The sequence below is a fragment of the Salmo trutta genome, chromosome 3 (genome assembly GCF_901001165.1).
Source record: "Salmo trutta chromosome 3, fSalTru1.1, whole genome shotgun sequence".
In the NCBI taxonomy this organism is placed as follows: domain Eukaryota; kingdom Metazoa; phylum Chordata; class Actinopteri; order Salmoniformes; family Salmonidae; genus Salmo; species Salmo trutta.
Window position 1 is genome coordinate 41,909,597 of NC_042959.1, and position 18,016 is coordinate 41,927,612.

At 42.8% G+C, this 18,016-nt stretch overlaps 1 pseudogene; it reads left to right on the forward strand.

Moving 5' to 3' along the window:
* Window positions 1-18,016, forward strand: part of LOC115165376 (receptor-type tyrosine-protein phosphatase U-like) — a 282,163-nt pseudogene that overhangs the window by 145,792 nt on the left and 118,355 nt on the right.

The following is an 18,016-nucleotide window of genomic DNA, read 5'->3' on the forward strand; positions in this document are numbered from 1 at the left end:
CCTCCATCATGTGGTACCCTTCCTGCAGGCTCATCCTGACATGACCCTCCGGCATGACAATGCCACCAGCCATACTGCTCGTTCTGTGTGTGATTTCCTGCAAGACAGGAATGTCAGTGTTCTGCCATGGCCAGCAAAGAGCCCGGATCTCAATCCCATGGAGCACGTTTGGGATCTGTTGGATCGGAGGGTGAGGGCTAGGGCAATTCCCCCCAGAAATGTCCGGTAACTTGCTGGTTCCTTGGTGGAAGAGTGGGGTAACATTTCAGAGCAAGAACTGGCAAAGCTGGTGCAGTCCACGAGGAGGAGATGCACTGCAGTACTTAATGCAGCTGGTGGCTACACCAGATACTGACTGTTACCTTTGATTTTGACCCCCACTTTGTTCAGGGACACATTATTCCATTTCTGTTAGTCACAAGTCTGTGGAACTTGTTCAGTTTATGTCTCAGTTGTTGAATCTTTCTAATACTGTAACTCAACTATAGTTTATTGCATATTGCTAAATCATCTTTATGGAGTTAGATTTTCAGTTTAATAGACTAATAGCATAGTCTTATCAACTGCCAGACCTCCTCTGCCATCTCACCAGTCGTTATCACCGGCAGCTCTATGTTGAAAAGCATCTCGGTTCCCGGGGCAAAGAACTTGTGCTATCCTGGGGCTCGGATCCAGGACATTACTAAGTTACTTCCTACATGCACATTACAACCAGCAAAGGTAGTTCAAGTTACTTTATGTATGCCAAACTGAATAAAGGTTTCTGTCCGGCTGTTATTGTACCGGCACCCCCTGTATATAGCCTCATTATTGATATTTATTTTAATCATTTTTTAAACTTTAGTTTATTTAGTAAATATTTTCTAAATTCTATTGTCTTAAAACTGCATTGTTGGATAAGGGCTTGTAAGTAAGCATTTCACATTTCGGTCTACACCTGTTGTATCCGGCGCATGTTACAAATACAATTTGATTTGATTTGATTCTTGTCTGATATCTTTATTTGTAAACTTATACAGGGCTCTCTTGTAAAATAGTTGACTCCCTGTATAAGTACTCACGCATTACAATGGAGTGGCCCGGTCATTTTGACAAGCAATAAGTCAGGGCTGCACTTCGATCATATTTGTGGGCAGGTTGCCCTCGATGCTGGGAAAACAAACCTCGCCGCCGTGTCTAATAACCGTCTCACTATTACTGGGGGCGGTGATTTGATATTGATTGGATTTCACTGGAGCCCACAGACCTCCACCTTATTGTACCACAGGATGGGTACGGAAGCCACCTGTCCCCAGAGATACATGGCCCTTTCCTTGCTATACTATTTGCTGTTATAGCTTTAGAGCTGCCTGTGTCTAGAATGCTGAATGGGGCCCTGTGTCAGGCAGCACATTGTGCTTCCCGATAAAGCCATTATTTCCCCAAGACCTCAGGGGCTTGTAGAGAACTATATAACTTATCTATCTATTCCTCTTTTCCTGTCTTTCTCACTCTCTCTCACTTAAATTACAATTGCTTTATTGACATGATGTCACAATGTACATATTGCCAAAACATACTTTGAAATTAAGTGATTCATTTAGAATATTAATATAATTAAAATAATAATAATAATCAGGATTGTCAACAGGGCAATCAGAAACAGCAATAATTAAGGGTAAAAATAACCATACAATGGACAATAACAATGGCATAGAGGACATGTGCAGATTGGCTGGTCAGTCAGACACTGTCTCTCATCTTATGACATGCAGCAATTTAGTGCACTGCCAACCCACAGATCTCTACTTCCTCCCTCAACAGGATGGGTAGCCTATTCTCATAAGAGATGTCTTTGAATCCTTGAATAATGGTTTCAAATTTGGGGAAATTACACTCATTGTTTTATATTTTTTACATTTTGTCAGGAAATGCAGCTCTGTCTCGAGTTCTGTTATGGTGCAGTGATGGCATAGCCTCTACAGTGTCTACCCTTTTTCAATGGTAATGCTGTGCTCACTGAGCCTGTACTTTGGTCAAGGCTTTTCTAAGGTTTTGATCAGTAACCATGGTCAAATAGTTTGCCATGGTGTGCTGTCAATTTAGGCTCATGGCATTATGTGTTGTACATGTGTTTGTGTTTCCCGATAGGTAATTTAGTTTTGTTTTGACGATATTGTCATTTTGATTTATTCTGATTGATTTGATATTCTGATCCTGTGGTGTTAGTAGACAGGTCTTTAAACTCAGGATCAGCTGGATGAGGTGACTATTTTCTTTACTCAGCAGGGCTTGGTAAACTTAATATTTTATTATTAGTGGATATTGGCCTAATTCTCCCCTGATACATTGTTTGTAGTTTTCAGAACTCTCTGCATGCAGGGTTTCAATGGGGTGTTTTTCCCGTTGAGTGACATCTTCTTTTGCAAGTGGGACCCCACTCCTCGCTGCAATAAAGTGCAATTGGTTCAATGACATATTCAATTAATTTGAGACACATTTTCAAAGGTGTTTCAATTTGAATTTGTTTTTTAATGATGTAGAATGCCCTGCGTGCTTTCTCAGTTCATTCACCGCCTCATTTACTGTAGGTGTCCAGTTGAGCTTATTTTTAAACCTAAGTAATTGTAGTGTGTACAGTACTCTGTATATTTTGTACCATTTGATGACTTTGGCCTAATTTGGATCTTCTCTGGAAAATCATTATTTTGGGGTTTACTGCCAGGGTCCAGATCTGGCAATACTGCTCTAGCAGGTCTAGGCTCTGCTGTAGACCATGTGCTGTTGGTGAGAGCAACATTTGAATTGTGGAGACTAATACCAGGTGCTTTTTCTAGAATAGTCGTCAATTCATTCATGTAAATATTGAAAAGTGCAAGGCTGAGATTTGCAACCATGGCAAAGGCCCCACCCCTGGTTAAATAATGATGTCCTTTTCTTGACAATTTTGATGCCACACATATTATTGATTTAATTATGTCATATGTTTTACCCCTTATACCACTTTCAATAACTTTGTAGAACAGTCCTGTATGCCAAATAAAATAAAATGCTTTTTGGAAGCATAAATGTTGGTCTTATTTTGGTGGACATATTTATCTATCAGGGTTAGCAGGGTGTAAATATGATCAATCGTGTGATGTTTTGATATAAGTCCAAATTGGATTTTATTCAAGACATTGTGCTTATTAAGGAAGTTTAGAAATCTTACATGTACACTGAGTATACAAAACATTAAGGACACCTGCTCTTTCCATGACATAGACAGGTGAATCTAGGTGAAAGCTATGATCCTTTGTTATGACAAAGGTTAAAGAAGGACGTTTAAGCCTTGAGACAATTGAGACATGGATTGTGTGCCATTCAGATTGTGAATAAGCAAGAGAAAAGTTTTAAGTGCCTTTTCTAATGGGGTATGGTAGTAGGTTCCAGGTGCACCGGTTTGTGTCAAGAACTGCAGCTCTGCTGGGTTTTTCACACTCAACAGTTTCCCGTGTGTATCAAGAATGGTCCACCACCCAAAGGACATCCATCCAACTTGACACAACTGTGGGAAGCATTGGAGTCAACATGGTCCAGCATCCCTGTGGAATGCTTTCGACACCTTTTAGAGTCCATGCCCTGACTAATTGAGGCTGTTCTGAAGGAAAGGGTGAGAGAGCAACTTCAGTTTTAGGAAGGTGTTCCTATTGTTTTGAATACTCAGTGTATAATACTACAGAAAACCAGGTTACTGTTTACACAAATGCCTCTGTAATTGTTAGTGTCAAATTTGTATCCATTCTTAAAGATTTGGGTCCTTGGTCCTCTCTCTTTTTTCCCTGACCTATCTTGTGGGTCAGTAACTGTGCAATGCATTGTCTAGAGCTTTGTGATAATAATTAAGACCTCTGCCTCAGAAGGAGGACAGTTTGAATTGATGCAAATGCCTCTTACATTTTTTGAAATGCTTCAAAACGAATGCCAAAGCTTCATTCAATTGTATGAAGGATAACAGCAATCAAATTTGTTTCAATATTTACCCCTCCATGGTATCTCACTAATTTGTTTTTATTCTACTTCCCAGGTCCTGATCGAATCAACTGTTTCCAGGGAGCGGCAAGGCTACATCGCCATTGATGACATCATGCTCCTGACCTATCCCTGTTGTGAGTACCATCACCAATGTATAAGAGGAGGGAGGTGGTTGGGGATTAAGTAACAGTATAAAATAGAAAATGTGGAGACAGATACTGTATAGAGAGTGAAATGTAGAGAGTTAGTTCCATTTGATAAAGAGGAAGAGAACGCTAATGGAAGCTTGACCTTTTCATTGGTTGATTGCAATGTGGGTCCAGGTTTGATGTGAATGACATTTGCCCAAAACACTCACCCCATACACTTGCCTCTTCAGCTCCAGCCACTGTGATTTAGTCTCAAGAGCACTCATAATGTGCCCATAATGTGCCCACTCAAGGTTAGAGATGGAAAATAGAAAACTGATTTATCCCACAAAGTAAATGTACCCTCTAAGTATGCAGAACTTAGGGTTCTAAACTGTTCTTTAGCTCTTCTCTCCTCTGTATTATATACTGTATTATATATAGTGATTATTGATGTGTATTGTTGTGTTTGTATTTTTTGTAAAATATAGTGCTCATCTGTGAAAGAGCATGACTCTCAGCATGACTACCTGTCAAAATAAATATTAAATAAAGTGTTATCCATTAGTTGCCATGGACTTGCAATTTTTTTTAATCAATTTTCTAGAATGAAAGGGCAAAATGTGTCTTTTGCAAAAGCTGTTCCTCTAGGACAGGTATTCCCAAATTGGGGTACGCGCAATGGCGTCAGGGGTATGTCAAATAAAAATGTGATTCACATATAAAATAAAAATTTGACATGTATTTTTTATTTAAAAAAAATTATAATCTTCACATTTTCAAACAGTCCATTTATAATTTCCAATGGGGCTATACATTTGGGGGAGGTTTTTTTCTCGCCTGAGTAGCCTCGTTTCACTGCCAAAAATATAATTTAACCATCTAGTGTTCAGCGAAATAACAACACAATGTCAAATACAGGTAGCCTTGTAAAATAATGAACATCCAATCACATTAACTATTACTCTCTCGCGGGAATTCCAATAACAGTCTGTATGTAGCCAAACGTAGCTGCTGCTCATTCCGTTTGCTTGAAAATGGTAAATGGTTAAAAAAGTAAGGCCCACATCCATAGAGGCACATACCAGCTCTACTGGTAGAACTGTTACTGTCGACGACAGGTGTTCTGCTTCCACGAGCACATCCAATGCTAGCGTCAGTAATTCTACATGTGTTGTTAGCCCAGCTAGCATGGACACTGACAGTTGTGAATCTGATGCAGCCGAAGAGCTACTGCCCCCTTACCCGGGAAAGCACCGAACAACAGACAGGGATGTTGGACCATCGAAGAAGCGCAAATATGATAACAACTACATTGATTTGGGGTTCACTTATATTGGGAGTATTGCCTTTCCTCAGCCACAGTGTGTTATATGTGCAAAAATACTATCTCACAACTCAATGAAACCTTCACTCTTATGCAGACATTTGGAAACAAAACATGCCAATTAGAAAAATAAGCCACGTGAGTTTTTTGAGCGAGAATTAAGACAACTTTAGAGTAGTAAGACATGTATAAAAGCAACAGATACCATTCATAAAAAATGTCTAGAAGCATCTTATATGGTGAGCTACCGAGTAGCTAGGACAGGCAAGCCCCATACTATTGTGGAGGACTTAATTCTTCCTGCTGCCGCGGATATGGCTGGGACAAGGCTTAGGGAAAAGGCCCAAAAAACTATACAGACAAACCTTCATCAAACAACACTGTTTCATGACAAATCAGTGACATGGCAGGATATGTTTTGAAACAATTACTGCTTCGCATACAAGTGAATTCTATGCGTTACAGCTGGATGAGTCAACAGATGTGGCGGGCCGGGCACAGCTCCTGGTATATGTCCGTTACGTTTGTGGGGGTCAATTAAGGAAGACGTCCTCTTCTGCAAACCACTGGAAACCAGCACAACAGGAGAGGATATTTTTTAAGTACTGAACAGCTTTGTGACATCAAATGGAATTTGATGCAAAAGCCATGATAGGGAGACATAGTGGAGTGGTAACGCGCGTGCAAGCAGTTGCTCCCGACGCCACTTTGGTACACTGCAGCATCCACCGAGAGGCTCTTGCTGCCAAGGGAATGTCTGACAGCTTGAAAGACGTTTTGGACACTACAGTCAAAATGGTTAACTTTGTTAAAGCAAGGCCCCTGAACTCACGTGTGTTTTCTGCACTATGCAATGATATGGGCAACGACCACGTAACGCTTTTACAACATACAGAAGTGCGCTGGTTATCAAGGGGCAAAGTATTGCCACGTTTCTTTGAATTGAGAGACAAGCTTAAAGTTTTCTTTACTGACCATAATTTTCACTTGTCTCACCGCTTGCATGATGACGGGTTTCTCACACGACTGGCCTATCTGGGTGACGTTTTTTCTCGTCTGAATGATCTGAATCTAGGATTACAGGGACTCTCCGCAACTATATTCAATGTGCGGGACAAAATTCAGGCTATGATTAAGACGTTGGAACTCTTCTCTGTCTGCATTAACAAGTGTAACAGTACTCTTCTTGCGTTGTGTAGAATCAATCATCGACACGAACTCCAACTTGTAGCATCAGTCATGGAGATTTATTCGGATAGAAACAGCACAAAATTGCACGTCATACAATGCACAGGTCACCATCCAACTCTGCACTCACGCACACTGATTTGGTGCTTGTTCACTGGGATGATTCTAACTGAAACATCCTCCCTCATAAGCAAGCCACACAAACCAGACAATAACATACCACGTTGAGTAGGTGAAGGCAAGACAATACTAAAACCAAAAATCCATTGGCTTAACAATAAAGTGGCAAGGGGAATCACCAATATAACCCTGTTACACTCCCCCCTACCGAATTCCACTTGCAAACAAAAATAATACAAATACAAAACTGCACTGCGCAAACATACCAGGTACAGAGACAGACAACATATGTACAGAATAATCCAGAGATAAAAAGTATATATATTTTTAGACTACCTAATAGAGAAAACGAATAAAAGATGTGAATATGACCCTCTATTCACATATGAACCTTCAAGAGCTAACTGTCTGCTGATTCATAATCTCAATCACTCTTGACACTGGTTTAAATTGTCTTCCTGCCCTTGACCCAATACTACCCAGAGTACCTTCAACTGCATAAGGAGTGACATCATTGTGTACTGTTGCAATAGTGGGTCCTTCAACACAGTCAGTGTGTAACTGATCAGGTTTTGAATGGTCCGAGTTTGGTAGGTCAGTACGGATATTGTAAGCAGACTGGTCAATTAGCTCACTCACTACACTGTTACGGTCTTGGTCAGATTCTTGAAGACTCTCTGATCGAGGCAGACCTTCCAGCTGCAGTACATCTTCCACAAAATCCAAAGGTGGAATATCCTGAGCAGCCAAGGATCGCACATCACCCTCCAGGCTTGTGTAACCTGTTCCTTCAAAAGGCAACTCCGACACCCACACTTTTGTTCTGTACTCAGCATCATCATCCACTGCAGTGTCCATGGCAGGTGAGACCACAAGGCCGTCATTCATGTCCTCAGACTCTGTTAATCCAGACATGTCTGTTCCATCATCAACGTCAGCATGAGGAAGAGGAAGAAAGTTGACTGGCATTATCAGGTTGCGATGTACCTTCTCCTGTCCAGTGGAGCTGTTCTGAATCTTTAAAGTGTGACTGTCAGCATTCAATCCAGTGACAAGGTAGATAGTATCCTCCCAACGGTCAGCGAGCTTCCGCTTTCCGCGCTCCCCCTTGTTAGCCAACAACACTCTATCACCAATCTCCACTGGTGCTCCTCTGACTATTCTGTCATACAGGTTAACCTGTTGTGGTATGGGGGCAGTATTTTCACGGCCGGATAAAAAAACGTACCGATTTAATCTGGTTACTACTCCTGCCCAGAAACTAGAATATGCATATAATTAGTAGATTTGGATAGAAAACACTCTAAAGTTTCTAAAACTGTTTGAATGGTGTCTGTGAGTATAAAATAACTCATATGGCAGGCCAAAACCTGAGAAGATTCCATACAGGAAGTGCCCTGTCTGACAATTTGTTGTCCTTCTCTTGCATCTCTATCGACATTACAGCATCTGTGCTGTAACGTGACACTTTCTAAGGCTTCCATTGGCTCTCTAAAGCCGCCAGAAAGTGGAATGGGGTGTCTGCTGTCTCTGGGCAAAGTACAGCAGCAGAGTTTGTAAGTGGTCAGCCTGGGGACAGTGAGACTGAGACGTGCGTTCACGAGACTTCTCCATGTTTTTCTTTCTCTCTGAATGAATACAACGTTGCCCGGTTGGAATATTATCGCTATTTTACAAGAAAAGTAGCATAAAAAATGATTTTAAACAGCGTTTGACATGCTTATAAGTATGGTAATGGAATATTTTGCATTTTTTTGTCACGAAATGCGCTTGCATTCGGATAGTGACCTGCATTCGGATAGTGACCTGAATGCACGAACAAAACGGCGGTATTTGGATATAACTATGGATTATTTGGAACCAGAACAACATTTGTTGTTGAAGTAGAGGTCCTGGGAGTGCATTCTGACGAAGAACAGCAAAGGTAATCCAATTTTTCTAATAGTAATTCTGAGTTTAGGTTGTCCCAAACTTGGTGGGTGTCAAATTAGCTAGCCGTGATGGCCGAGCTATGTACTCAGAATATTGCAAAATGTGCTTTCGCCGAAAAGCTATTTTAAAATCGGACATAGTGATTGCATAAAGGAGTTCTGTATCTATAATTCTTAAAATAATTGTTATGTATTTTGTCAATGTTTATCGTGAGTAATTTAGTACGTTTTCGGTGGGTATGCTAGTTGCTTGGAAATGGCTGTGTGGTTTTTTGTGTCTGTGTACTCTCCTAACATAATCGAATGTTTTGCTTTCGCTGTAAAGCCTTTTGGAAATCGGGCAACGTGGTTCGATTCAGGAGAAGTGTATCTATAAAATGGTGTAAAATAGTCCTATGTTTGAGAACTTTGAATTATGACATTTTGTGGTTTTAAATTTGGCGCTCTGATTTGTCACTGGCTGTTGAATAGTGTGGGACGATTTCGTCACAGAAAGCCCATTTCAATGCAAAGAACTCGAGCCTGTGCACAGGATACCTCGACTGCTCATAACTGAGGGGCTTGCTCGCAAAGGCTATAGGTCTCGCTGTAGCTCCCCATTCCTGAACCTGGTACAGCACCTAAGCCGTTGCTGGACGTGTCCACCGAGAGTAGAAAGGGTTTGTCGAAGTTGGGGTGGGCCAACAAAACCTGGTCCAGTAAGGCTTGCTTTAGCTGGAATAAGGCCTGTCTGCATTCTGCTGTCCAGTCAGCAGCCATCAACTTCCTGGCAGGTGAGCGTTGCTTCTTTTTCCAGATTGGCTTGACAACTGGACACAAGGCTTCAAAGAGAGGCTTTGCGATGGTCGAGCAACCTTCAATGAACTGCTGGTAATACACCACCACACCCAAGAAATGACATCAATTTCTTATGCGATGGAATGTCAGGGCTGTAAAGCTGCTGCAGCTCAGGTACTCCCAAAGGCCTCGTCTTCAACCCACCACAAACAACCAAGACTACCTCTGTAGGAATCAATGATGGACTTTTCAACACTCCTGCATGCAACAGTTCAGGTAAGACCCTAGAGCTCAAGGTACAAGCCATGGACCCACTGTCAAGCATAGTTCTCACTTCCACTTCTCCTCCTATTAACACCTTGGCATAGAATAAATCATTATACGAGAAAAGTCTCTGTGTGTTCTGCATTATGATACTTTTCTCAGTCTCCATTTCATCACAAACACTTTTATATACAGACTCCAAATCAACAGCTCTCACTGATGGGGACTCTACAAAAGGCTCTCCCTTTCTACATGCAGGCCTACTAGTTTTCCGGCAGCTGAGCAGTGATTACTGTAGGGACTCCACCAGCTGTGCTTAGAGCTGCGGCCTTGGGGCACTGAGAGTGTGCGTTGCCAGCTGCATGGCAGAGGTGACTGGCCCTGCAGTGAAAGTAAGTATCGTGTCCTGCATCCCCACACACTTCACATGGCCCATTAGACCTCAATTAGCTCCTATTCCCTTTTTGGAACTGACAGTTAGACTGTTGTGGCCTCTGCTCCAGCACACGCTTCAGCATTGCAAGGATACGTTCCAATGGCTCAGCTGAGCCCTGAGTAGCCTGGGCTGAGGAAGGCAATGCATTAGGTGATTCCATGTGGGGCCTCACAGCAGGCATGTTGAGTGGCATGACAGCACCAACTTCCTGCTTCATTGTTGCGATGGCTGAGGTCACCTTAGAAAAGTGAGAGTACCTCCGCTCCCTCCTGTATTCATCCAACCTCTCATGGACATCTGCAGCGGTCCACAGCTGTAATGGCTTGCACTTTTCAGCATTAGGGCAATGTCTGATGAACATGACTGTGAGCTCACGAGATGGGTCTTTAACACTTTTCTTCTGTCTTCTTAGACAATCTTCAGCAACCTCCATAGCCCTGTTTAGTCTGAGTCAATAGTTGAATGGTTGTTCATCAGTCAGAGGTAATGTGGCATAAAAGTCAGCGAGGGGCATACTTGAAAAAGCAGTGTCACTAAAATGTTGTTTCAGTATGTCAAAGATGGGACTTGGGCCTTTAAATAAATCAACAGAGAGATTGCGGCGTATGCCCACTTTAACAACATCGCGGGCCCTTCCCATAAGCCTACCCATAACCTCATCTGCTTGGTCCATCACAGATACGCCCCTCTTACGCATGTAAACCATGACCATATCCTCCCACTCATGCACTGTACACTTTCAGAGCCATCACCCCTAAAGTACACCTGCTCCCTGATTTCAGACTTCAATACCAGGTTCAGGCCCGACACATCCATACCCCTAGAGCTGTGTGCATTCCCCATAACATTCGCCCAAATCAAAAGTAACAGTAAGTATCTGGTGTATGCATTACGTACTGCAGTGCATCTCCTCCTCATGGACTGCACCAGATTTTCCAGTTGTTGCTGTGAGATGTTAACCCACTCTTCTACCAAGGCACCTGCAAGTTCCCGGACATTTCTGGGTGGAATGGTCCTAGGCCTCACCCTCCGATCCAGCAGGTCCCAGACATGCTCAATGGGATTGAGATCCGGGCTCTTCGCTGGCCATGGCAGAACACTGAGATTTCTGTCTTGCAGTAAATCACGCACAGAACGAGCAGTATGGGTGGTGGCATTGTAATGCTGGAGGGTCATGTCAGGATTAGCCTGCAGGAAGGGTACCACAAGAGGGAGGAGGATGTCTTCCCTGTAACGCACAGCGTTGAGATTGCCTGCAATGACAACAAGCTCAGTCCGATGATGCTGTGACACACCGCCTCAGACCATGACGGACCCACCACCTTCAAATCGATCCCGCTCCAAAGTAAAGGCCTCGGTGTAATGCTCATTTATTCGACAGTAAACGCAAATCCGACCATCCCCCCTGGTGAGACCAAACCACAACCCGTCAGCGAAGAGCACTTTTTGCCATTCCTGTCTGGTCCAGCGATGGTGGGTTTGTGCCCATATGCGACGTTGTTGCCAGTGATGTCTGGTGAGGACCTGCCTTACAAACAGGCCTACAAGCCCTCAGTCCAGCCTCTCTCAGCCTATTGCGGACAGTCTGAGCACCGATGGAGGGATTATGCATTCCTGGTGTAACTCGGGCAGTTGTTGTTGCCATCCTGTACCTGTCCCGCAGGTGTGGTGTTCGGATGTACCTATCCTGTGCAGGTGTTGTTACACTTGGTCTGCCACTGTGAGGACGATCAGTTGTCCATCCTGTCTCCCTGTAACGCTGTCTTCGGCGTCTTACTGTATGGACATTGCAATTTATTGCCGTGGCCACATCTGCAGTCCTCATGCCTCCTTGCAGCATGCCTAAGACACGTTCACGCAGATGAGCAGGGACCCTGGGCATCTTTCTTGTGGTGTTTTTCAGAGTCAGTAGAAAGGCCTCTTTAGTGTCCTAAGTTTTCGTAACTGTGACCTAAATTGCCTACCATCTATAAGCTGTTAGTGTCTTACCAACCGTTCCACACGTGCATGTTCATTAATTGTTCATGGTTCGCCATAAACAGCACCAGCAACCTCTTATTTGATTCTCGAACGACAAGCACTGTGAAGTTCTGAGATGGAAATCCAGCGAAGGATGATCCGATCCAGGAGAACGGTCGTGGCACTACTATAACAGTACTCTTCTTGCGTCGTGTGCAATCAATCATCGACACAAACTCCAACTTGTGGCACTAGTCATGGAGATTTATTCTGACAGAAACAGCACAAAATTGCATGTCATGCAATGCACGGCTCACCATCCAACTCTGCACGCTGGTTTGGTGCTTGTTCACTGGGACGATTCTAACTGATACATCCTCCCTCGTAAGCAAGCCACGCAATCCAGCCAAGATGAGTAGGTGAAGGCAAGACAAACTAAAACCAAAAATCCATTGGCTTAACAATAAAGTGGCAAGGGATTCCCCCAATATAACCCTGTTACACAAGGACAACACACAGGTCCATCATCTTTCCATTATTGTATGATTTTTTTGTGTGCAAATGAACTCAAGCTTACAGACAACGTCAAATGTGATATAGCGAAGCACCTGAGTGAGTTGCAATTACGCTGGTACTTTCCCGAAAAGGATGACACAAACAACTGGATTCGTTATCCCTTTCATGCCCTGCCTCTAGTCCACTTACTGATATCTAAACAAGAGAGCCTCATCGAAATTGCAGCAAGCGGTTCTGTGAAAATTTATTTTAATCAGAAGCCACTGCCAGATTTCTGGATTGGGCTACGCTCAGTATCCTGCCTTGGCAAATCTCACTGTTAAGGCACTGATGCCCTTTGCAACCACATACTTATGTGAGAGTGTATTCTCGGCCCTCACTAGCATGAAAACTAAATACAGGCACAGTCTGTGTGTGGAAAATGATTTAAGACAAAAACTCTCCAATACAACCCAACATTGCAGAGTTATCTGTATCCTTTCAAGCACACCCTTCTCGTTAACCTGTGGTGAGTTATTCACCATTTTCGATGAACAAATAAGGTTTTATATGTAAGATGGTTAAAAAAGAGAACAATTATTAATTATTATATTATTTGTGCCCTGTTCCTATAAGAACTCTTTGTCATTTCCCACAAGCTTGGTTGTGACAAAAACTCACACTCATTCTTATGTTTAAGAAATGGACCGTGTAGTGTGTGTGTGTGGCGAGGTTACACTTTGTCTGCGGTTGTGATGCCGGTTGGATGTACTGCCAAACTCTCTACGTTGGAGACGGCTTATGGTACAGAAACATTCAATTATCTAGCAACAGCTCTGTTGGACATTCCTGCAGTCAGCATGCCAAATGTAAATTCCCTCAAAACTTGAGACATCTGTGGCATTGTGTTGTGTGACAAAACTGCACATTTTAGAGTGGCCTTTTATTGTCCCCAGCACAAGGTGCACCTGTGTAATGATCATGCTGTTTAATCAGCTTCTTGATATGTCACACCTGTCAGGTGGATGGATTATCCTGGCAAGGGAAATGCTCACTAAATGTAAACAAATTTGTGCACAGCATTTTTGAGAAAAAGCTTTTTGTGCATATGGAACAGTTCTGTGATCTTTCGTTTTAGTAAATTAAAACTGTATCCATCACTTTACATGTTGCGTTTATATTTTTGTACAGTAGAGTTTCTACTGTATGGTTTTATAGACACCACATGCCATGGAGACAGGAAGGGATTTCAATCAGAGATGCTGATTATGTCCATGCCTAGCCACCCAGTGATTCCCTGCATTTCCCATGGAGAGCAGATGGTATTTTCTACACCCCCTCAGTGCTACCATTAAATAATTAAGACTGTCATCAGGACCTGGGCACAGTACTGTCTACGGTGGCACACGGCCAGCCTGCACCATTTGTCACAGGTAAAGGAGACAAAAGTGAAATGGAAAAAGGTATAAGGAAGGAATATGAAGGAGAAAAAAAGAAGAAAAGCCACCAAGCTCCTTCCTTCTTGCAGACTCTGGTTGAAACTGCTAAGCACGCTTGACTTTCTGTTGTAGTCTCCATAGTCCTAGTCTTTGACTCTGAAACCAGTGTTGCAGTCAAATGAAATATTTATCATGGTAAAGAGTCCCCGGTATGTGATCTGACACATTTATACTACCAAGTTCTTTGGTCAACAGAAGGACCTGTTTTTTTTATGACATTAGTTTTTGTGTTTGTTTATGCTGGCTCTTAGCTACGATGAATTATGAATTAACCTTAGACGGGGGAGTCGTCCATGGGAAATCGCATTTTGATTTCACTACTACTCCACCTCTACAGTAACGTCTCCTGATTGACAGGTTGGGTTGTCCTCCATCTTGTGGCCTGTGCTGGAGGCTCTAACCCAGTGGTTAGGCTCTGTAGAGAGCTGTGGAGGAGTAGGAGAGCTCCAGTGTTAATCACAGTGTAGCGGGTGGGATTGCTGCTGCAGCACCCACACTCTGACTCACTGCGGAGCTCGTCCTTATTAGAAGAGTGCTGTTTGTTCTTCATCAGCAACAATGTTCTTGAGCCTGATTTCTGAGTTATCTGGGGATCTGGCTGAAGGATGTTCACCTAACTTCCATTGACGCACGTGTTATGACGTATCGCCACAGTAAAAGGTTGTTGAGAATAGTAGCCGCCAGCAATTCATTTCTAAGTTGTGTATTGGATGACTTCTCTTTATGGGTTTATTGTAGGACAATAAGGGAGAGAACAAGCAATATGTCAATGAGTCCTTCTCCAACCAGCGGTGAGATCCTTCATGGGAGAAAATTAGTCTCTGATTCTTATCTAATTAAACATAAAAGTTTAAATTACGTTGTTGTATAATGTGAAAAGCTGCCGAAGGTGACATTTCATACTTTCACAGTCACACACATCTCACACTGGTAATGAAGCTGGAACAAAGTCTGATTTATAAAAAGTTACTGCAGCTCTTTAGAAATCATGAAATGTAGTATTTTATTTTTTATTTAACTGGGCAAGTCAGTCAAGACAAATTCTTATTTTACAATGACACCCTACCCCGGCCAAACTCTCCCCTAACCAGGACGATGCTGGGCCAATTGTGCGCCACCCTATGGGACTCCTGATCACAGCCGGTTGTGATACAGCACGGGATAGAACCAGGGTCTGTAGTGACGCCTCTAGCACTGAAAGGCAGTGCCTTAGACCGCTGCGCCACTCAGGACACCTAGTATAGCTGCAACGCCCTCAAAATGAAGGACATTGGCGTTTTGCCACACATAACTTTGTAAAACGTATTTTAAATAAAAGTGTTTATTTTGTTGGTCTGGGTGGCTGGCATTGTGATTGGCTGTCTGTCATGGCACAGCAGTCCTTTGATCTCTACTCTCTCGTTCTGTTCCTATAGATAAGGCGCCCCACTTCTCCCGGCTGGGGGATGAGGAGGTCAACGCTGGACAGAATGCCACCTTCCAGTGTGTGGCATCGGGCCGGGCATCGGAAGCTGAGAAGTTCCTACTGGAGGTCAGTGGGGATTTGGGGGCACACCTGTAGTATTTATTTTCTTTCAAATACTTTTGAGAGTTTGATTGAGCCTGTCTGGAGTGCCGGGTAGTTGGGCTTGCACTTTTGCGTTCATTTTCAACTATTAAATTGGTTCCATTGAGCCAGGCAAGCTTAATCAAGCGCAGCTGAAGTATTTCAAAGAAACCAAATATTATTTGAATGCAGGTCTCTTTGGGAATACCAGCACTTTTGAGTTCAACTTGAAGTGTATTTGTGGTCATGCCATTAAAGAGGGAAACTTGAAACGATCGGTGAGTGTCTTTGAATTACAGTTGAAGTTTACATACACTTCGGTTGGAGTCATTAAAACTTGTTTTTCAACCACTCCACAAATTTCTTGTTAACAGATTATAGTTTTGGCAAGTCGGTTAGGACATCTACTTTGTGCATGATACAAGTAATTTTTCCAAAAATTGTTTACAGACAGATTATTTCACTTATAATTCACTGTATCACAATTCCAGTGGATCAGAAGTTTACATACACTAAGTTGACTGTGCCTTTAAACAGCTTGGAAAATTCCAGAAAATTATGTCATGGCTTTAGAAGCTTCTGATCGGCTAATTTACATAATTTGAGTCAATTGGAGGTGTACCTGTAAATGTATTTCAAGGCCTACCTTCGAACTCAGTGCCTCTTTGCTTGACATCATGAGAAAATCAAAAGAAATCAGCCAAGACCACTGAATTTTTTTATTGACATCCACAAGTCTGGTTCATCCTTGGGAAAAATGTACAAATGCCTGAAGGTACCACGTTCATCTGTACAAACAATAGTACGCAACTATAAACACCATGGGACATGCAGCCATCATACCGCTCAAGAAGGAGAGCGTTCTGTCTCCTACAGATGAACATACTTTGGTGTGAAAAGTGCAAATCAATCCCAGAATAACAGCAAAGGACCTTGTGAAGATGCTGGAGGAAACAGGCACAAAAGTATCTTTATCCACAGTAAAATGAGTCCTATATCGACATTTACATTTTACATTTTAGTCATTTTGCAGACGCTCTTATCCAGAGCGACTTACAGTAGTGAATGCATACATTTCATACATTTTTTTTCTTTTTTCGTACTGGTCCCCCGTGAGACATAAACTGAAAGGCAGCTCAGCAAGGGAGAAGCCACTGCTCTAAAACCGCCATAAAAAATGAAGTACTATGGTTTGCAACTGCACATGATGGGGACAAAGATCGTACGTTTTGGAGAAATGTCCTCTGAACTGTTTGGCCATAATGACCATCATTATGTTTGGAGGAAAAAGGGGGAGACTTGAAAGCCGAAGAACTTCATCCCAACCATGAAGCATGGGGGTGGCAGCATCATGTTGTGGGGGTGCTTTGCTGCAGGAGGGACTGGTGGACTTCTCAAAATAGATGGTATCATGAGGGACGAAAATGATGTGGATATATTGAAGCAACATCTCAAACATCAGTCAGGAAGTTAAAGATTGGACGCAAATGGGTCTTCCAAATGGACAATGACCCCAAGCATACTTCCAAAGTTGTGGCAAAATGGCTTAAGGACAACAAAGTCAAGGTATTGGAGTGGCCATCACAAAGCCCTGACCTCAATCAGTTACACCAGCTCTGTCAGGAGGAAGGGGACAAAATTCACCCAACTTATTGTGGGAAGCTTGTGGAAAGCTACCCGAAATGTTTGACTGTCACGACTCCTACCGTAGGTAGCTACCGTCCAGTTCAGGTGGCGCTCGGCGGTCGTCGTCGCCGGCCTACTAGCTGCCACTGATTTCCTTTTCCCCCTTTTTGCTGATTGTGTGCACCTGTTTTGGTTTGGGCTGATTAGCTGGACTATTTTAGCCAGGAGGCCCGCCTGCTCTGTGTGCGGGATTGTTTGGTACTGTATTGCTTGTGTATGCACGCTCATTTGTATTTTTGAAGTGCGAGCGCGTATGTTGCGCCGACCTGTTTTTGTCCCATGTGTTTGGGCACGTTGGTTTTGGTGTGCGCTCTAGTTCGCTGTACGGGCGGCTTGTGTTTTGCCGTTGTGTGTTAAATAAATGAACACTACCCTGCATTCTCTGCCTCCTGCTCCTGACTCTGCACCCACTACGCCCTAGCGTTACATTGACCCAAGTTTAAATTGTTTAAGGCAATGCTAGCAAATACTAATTGAGTGTATGTAAACTTACCCACTGGGAATGTGATGAAATAAATAAAAGCTTAAATAAATCATTCTCAATACTATTATTCTGACATTTCACATTCTTAAAATAAAGTGGTGATCCTAACTGACCTAAGACAGGGAATCTTTACTTGGATTAAATGTCAGGAATTGTGAAAAACTGAGTTTAAATGTATTTGGC